This window comes from Bos javanicus, unplaced genomic scaffold (genome assembly GCF_032452875.1).
Source record: "Bos javanicus breed banteng unplaced genomic scaffold, ARS-OSU_banteng_1.0 tig00002723_1, whole genome shotgun sequence".
Taxonomy (NCBI): Eukaryota; Metazoa; Chordata; class Mammalia; order Artiodactyla; family Bovidae; genus Bos; species Bos javanicus.
The window spans coordinates 2,549,797-2,556,484 of NW_026893594.1; the positions used below are offsets into that span (position 1 = coordinate 2,549,797).

The following is a 6,688-nucleotide window of genomic DNA, read 5'->3' on the forward strand; positions in this document are numbered from 1 at the left end:
TTATTTATTTTAATTGGAGGCTAACTACTTTACAATATTTTATTGGTTTTGCCATACATCAACATGAATCCGCCACGGGTGTATTTGTTCTAATAGACAAGCATTAATATAACTTTATAAAGAACTGTCAATGAAATTTGTTCCCCAAACTCAAATAAAGCTATCTGTAAGACATTCAGAGCTAAAAGGAAAGTTTAGAAGTTAACTGCATGACAATAGTCATAAAAAATATCTCACTTTTATTGTGGTATTTGTAAGGTATTTTCATGATATATTTAAATTAATATGAATCAGGACAGATTTAAACTCATCCCATTCTTCTTTACAACAATCTGTAAAATATCAGAAGTAAGAGAAAGGAGTAGCTCCACCAGTCCCAGGGACCAGGGCTAAAGAGACGATGAGATATTTTCTATTGAAATCAAAAGAGAGGGTGTGGAGAAAAGGGAACCCTCTTACACTATTGGTGGGAATGCAAACTACAACAGACACTATGGAGAACAGTGTGGAGATTCCTTAAAAACTGGAAATAGAACTGCCATACAACCCACAAATCCCACTGCTGGGCATACACACCAAGGAAACCAGAAGTGAAAGAGACATGTGTACCCCAATGTTCATCGCAGCACTGTTTACAATAGCCAAGACATGGAAGCAACCTAGATGCCCATTGGCAGATGAATGGATAAGAAAGCTGTGGTATATATACACAGTGGAGTATTACTCAGCTATTAAAAAGAATACATTTGAATCAGTTCTAATGAGGTGGATGAAACTGGAGCCTATTATACAGAGTGAAGTAAGCCAGAAAGAAAAACACCAATTCAGTATACTAATGCATATATATGGAATCTAGAATGATGGTAATGATAACCCTGTATGTGAGACAGCAAAAGAGACACAGATGTATAGAACAGTCTTTTGGACTCTGTGGGAGAGAGTGGGATGATTTGGGAGAATGGCATTGAAACATATATATTATCATATGTGAAATGGATGGCCAGTCCAGGTTCAATGAATGATACAGGATGCTCAGGGCTGGTGCACTGGGATGACCCAGAAGGATAGTATGGGGAGGGATGTGCGAGGGGGGTTCAGGATAGGGAACACATATACACCCATGGTGGATTCATGTCGATGTATGGCAAAACCAATACAATATTGTAAAGTAATTGGCCTCCAATTAAAATAAATAAATTTATATTAAAAAAATAAAATATCATCACTCAGAAATACTGTGATCTTTCCAGATCAACCATGTGCTAGTAGCAATTCAAGATGAATTGATGGAAAAGATGAGCAACATAACAGAATTTATCCTACTGGGCCTGACCCAGAATCCAGGAATCCAGACACTCTTATTTGCTGTGCTTTTAGTCGTCTACTTGATCACATTGCCAGGTAATCTGCTCATCTCAGTTGCCATCTTCAACAGCCCAGTCCTCGGTTCTCCTGTGTATTTTTTTCTGTCTTATTTGTCCATGATAGATAGTTTCTACTCTTCCTCCATAGTACCCAAGTTGATCTTTGACTTGATCTCTGGAAAGAACACCATTTCCTTCAGTGGCTGCATGACTCAGGTCTTTGCTGAACATTTCGTTGCTGGAGCTGAGATTGTCTTGTTGATTGTCATGGCCTATGACTGCTATGTAGCCATCTGTAAGCCCCTGCACTACATGACTGTCATGAGTTGACCTGTGTGTGCTTTCCTGGTTGGAATGGCTGGAGCTTTAGGGTTTCTCCATGGAGGGATCCAGATTTTGCTCATGGTTCAGTTACCATTCTGTGGCCCCAATGTCATTGACCACTTTATGTGTGATTTGATACCTATCCTGGAGCTAGCCTGCACAGACACACACACTCTAGGTCCCCTGATTTCTGCCAACAGTGGGTCACTCTGCTTGCTAACTTTATTGATGCTGGTTGCTTCCTATGTTGTCATCCTGTGCTCCCTGAGGACTCATAGCTCTCGTCGCACATCCCTGTCCACCTGTGCCTCTCATGTCACAGTTGTCATCTTATTCTTTGTACCTTGTTCATTTCTCTACCTAAGACACATGATCTCCTCCCCCATTGACAAAACTGTGACTGTGTTTTTCACCATAGTAATTCCTATGTTGAATCCTTTAATCTATACCCTGAGAAATGCAGAAGTGAAAAGTGTCATGAAACTCCAGGTACAAATAATGAAAGCTGGTGATGAATAAACCTTGTGTGGAGTATTTAGGCAAAAAAAGAAAAAAAATTAGTGATATTTTACATAAATTTTCCCTCTTTCTTAATTGATTGAACTGGGATGTTTCTCCTGTCTGGATCAATTTTCTTTAGGGGCTCATATATTATAAGCCGGGGTTGATATTCAGAAGGTATAGTAGACACAGTGCCAAGAGCCCACAATAGTCTCAGGAGGCCATGAAATGTTTTAATTTCATTTACAACAGAAAGAAAGAAATTAATATAATCTAAATGCAGCTTACACTAAGTCACCTATATAGCAATGCAGTCAGGAAATATGATTTTTAACATTTTTATGGAGGAGAAGACCCAAGAGGGTGAAAGTACCAAGGGCCCACAAAAGTCATAATGTTGCCCTGACTGTGAGTATGAAACAGATCAACAGCAATATTCTTGAGCACTCATTATATCCAGCACCATAGCTAGAATGAAATTTTATTTTAAAAGAGAGTAAACAACTACATATGAAAAAAAGGACAGAACAGTAAGAAATAAGTTTTCAAAAAGTGCTATATATACTTTTTCTGGTCTTTCTAGGTTTGAGAGGTTTATAAACAAAATAAACACAGCAATAAAATGAAATTTTTACTTATCACAGTCCCAAAAAGGTAACATTTGTGCACAAAAGTACTTTCTGAAAATGAAATTTCATCATTCCCTGTAGTATACAAGAGTTTACAAAAAGAATTAGAAACAGAATTGGATAGCATAAAATAAACATAATTGATAAAATCCATAGAGCTAAGGCAGAAAGTATCTATACATTAAAGTCTGGTTTTAGACACAGACAAAGGAAAAGAAGATTCTGAAGACAAAATAGTGGTTATAGGAAATTTCTAGTGATTTAAGAACAAGTCATGGAACTGTCATGGAACAGCACAAAATCACAAATCTGAGCTAGAGTAAAGAATCCATACAATGCACATAACGAAATTCTAAGAGATTCAAAAATAGTCAGAGATTAAGTGCTTTGGACCAAATAGGCTTAATTTCTTTTATTGTCTCCAGCATTAATTATTCCAGTAATGTTAGCAGATTGTTTCACCTCCCTATTTTTTTCATGTTTAATAAAAAAAAAAAAAAAAAGTATTTCCCAGGTGACTAAGTAGTAAAGAATCTTTCTGCCAAGCAGGAGACACAGGTTCTATCCCTGGGTTAGGAAGATCCCCTGGAGAAGGAGGATTTGGCAACCCACTCCAGTGTTCTTGCCTGGGAAATCCCATGAACAGAGGAGCTTGGTGGGCTACAGTCCATGGGGCCGCAAAGAGTCAGACATCACAGCTAAGCAACAAAAACAAATAGGAAAATAACATTACATGTTTCCTTAAATTGTGCAGATTAAATGACTTCAAGCAGAAGACTGAGTCAGCTAAAAATTAACAAAAATTGCTCGGACTTCATTTCAACTTTCAGAGATTCCACAAGAGCATAAACTATGCTGGGGACAGTGGTCCCTAACAGAGGAGCCTAAGAGCACCGCTACTGTCACTAACCAGGATGGCAGGGAGAGCAAATGTCCAGCCCAGCCTCACTTCACTGCAAAATGTGTCATCTCAGCCAACAGGGAGTTCTCTGAATACTGAGAGCTAGTCCCTCACCAACTTCCTATTCTGTGATTAAACTGCACTTAAATATCTCTATACTGACAAATGGGAGAGCTGGTGGGATAAGCTATGAGATGTTTGAAAGTGAAAGTTTCTCAGTCGTGCCTGACTCTTTGTGACCCCATGGACTATACAGATCATGGAATTCTCCAGGCCAGAATACTGGAGTAGGTAGCCTCTTCCCTCCTCCAGGGTATCTTCCTAAACCAGGGATCGAACCCGAGTCTCCCACATTGCAGGTGAATTCTTTATCTGCTCAACCACCAAGGAAGCCCAAGAATACTGGAGTGGATAGCCTGTTGCTTCTCCAGTGAATCTTTCCAACCCAGGAATTGAACTGGAGTCTCCTGTGAGTTGCAGTTGGATTGTTTACCAGCTGAGCTACCAGAGAAACTTGGGCAGCACTTATTTCAGAAGCTGTCACTGATAATTAATTCTTTTATTCCGTTCCCATCCTCTGGAAGAAAGAGAAAAAGGGAGAGCTCAGTTGGAGAGACAAAGAGGTCAATCTCTATATAGAATTTGTGATTTCTGGGGAAGACTTCAGAAACTTGTTTCAAGGAGAGTTCCCAACAAGGAATTTGAACATAAGGTGATGTCAACATTGCATTTCTAATGTTTTTAAGATTTTATTATCAGGTTAGCTCTCACTGTATTTATAAAGGCTTTCAATTCAGTTCAGTTCAGTTCACTTGTTCAGTCGTGTCTGACTCTTTGCAACCCCATGATTCACAGCACGCCAGGCCTCCCTGCCCAACTCCAACTCCCGGAGTTCACTCAAACGCATGTCCAAAGAGTCGGTGATGCCATAAAGCCAACTCATTCTCTGTCATCCACTTCTCCTCCTGCCCCCAATCCCTCCCAGCATCAGAGGCTTTCCCAACGACTCAACTCTTCACATGAATTGGCCAAAGTATTAGGTTTCATCTTTAGCATCAGTCCTTCCAATGGACACCCAGAACTGATTTCCTTTAGAATGGACCGCTTGAATCTCCTTGCAGTCCAAGGAGACTCCCAAGAGACTTCTCCAATACCACAGTTCAAAAGCACCAATTCTTCGGTGCTCAGCTTTCTTCACAGTCCAACTCTGATATCCATACATGACCATGGGAAAAACCATAGCCTTGACTAGATGGACCTTTGTTGGCAAAGTAATGTCTCTGCTTTTTAATATGCTATCTAGGTTTGTCATAACTTTCCTTCTAAGGAGTAAGCATCTTAATTTCATGGCTGCAATCACCATCTGCAGTGATTTTAGAGCACAAAAAAATAAAGTCTGCCACTATTTCCATTGTTTCCCCATCTATTTCCCATGAAGTGATGGGACCAGATGCCATGATCTTTGTTTTCTGAATGTTGAGCTTTAAGCCAACTTTTTCACTCTCCACTTTCATTTTCATCAAGAGGCTTTTTAGTTCCTCTTCACTTTCTTCCATAAGTGTGGTGTCATCTGCATATCTGAGGTTATTGATATTTCTCCTGGCAATCTTGATTCCAGCTTGTGCTTCTTCCAGCCCAGCATTTCTCATGATGTACCCTGCATATAAGTTAAATAAGCAGGGTGACAATATACAGCCTTGACGTACTCCTTTTCCTATTTCCAGTCTGTTGTTCCATGTCCAGTTCTAACTGTTGCTCTCTGACTTGCATATAGGTTTCTCAAGAGGCAGGTCAGGTGGTCTGGTATTCCCATCTCTTTCAGAATTTTCCACAGTTTATTGTGATCCACACAGTCCAAGGCTTTGGCATAGTCAATAAAGCAGAAATAGATGCTTTTCTGGAACTCTCTTGCTTTTTGAATGATCCAGCAGATGTTGTCAATTTGATCTCTGGTTCCTCTGCCTTTTCTAAAACCAGCTTGAACATCTGGGAGTTCACAGTTCACATATTGCTGAAGCTGGGCTTGGAGAATTTTGAGCATTACTTTACTAGCATGTGAGATAAGTGCAATTGTGTGGTAATTGGATCATTCTTTGGCATTGCCTTTCTTTGGGATTGGAATGAAAACTGACCTTTTCCAGTCCTGTGGCCACTGCTGAATTTTCCAAATTTGCTGGCATAGTGAGTGCAGCACTTTCACAACATCATCTTTCAGGATTTGAAATAGCTCAACTGGAATTCCATCATCTCCACTAGCTTTGTTCATAGTGATGCTTTCTGAGGCCCACTTGACTTCACATTCCAGGATGTCTGGCTCTAGGTGAGTGACCACACCATCATGATTATCTGGGTCATGAAGATCTTTTTTGTACAGTTCTTCTGTGTATTCTTGCCACCTCTTCTTAATAGTTTCTGCTTCTGTTAGGTCCATACCATTTCTATCCTTTATCGAGCCCATCTTTGCATGAAATGTTCCCTTCTTGAAGAGATTTCTAGTTTTTCCTATTCTGTTGTTTTCCTCTATTTCTATGATTATATAAAAACAGCAAGTGGTTTTTTGAAGAATGGAATTTCATCAGCTATATCTATGACATCTACCATGACCTTGTTAGCAACTTATAATGCACATGATCTTTGAACTTACTCCTTTGTGCAGGTGCTGCTTTCATGGATCAGGGAATTGGAGATGATCAAAAGATTCATTTCAAGGTAAGAGACTGAAATCAAATCCTGTGACTGTCCTCAATTGGAATATTTATTTCTCTAGCATGAAGAAAACTTTTCTGATAAACCAGAGCAGTAAACAGAGTAAATCAATGAACCTTAAGCATTACTGCATTAGATTGCTAAAAGTACAAGGCAGGGAATGGGCTTTGTTCATATCTATAATTTGCAGTACCATATAGTGGGCAATCAACTGATGGTATTTTCCAGTATCCATAATAACAATGCCTTCAGCTTAAAAAAAC

At 39.4% G+C, this 6,688-nt stretch overlaps 1 pseudogene; it reads left to right on the forward strand.

The window, feature by feature from the left end:
* The first annotated feature begins 1,257 nt into the window (after window positions 1–1,257).
* LOC133243920 (olfactory receptor 4C45-like) lies at window positions 1,258–2,207 on the forward strand (annotated as a pseudogene).
* The last annotated feature ends 4,481 nt before the right edge of the window (window positions 2,208–6,688 follow it).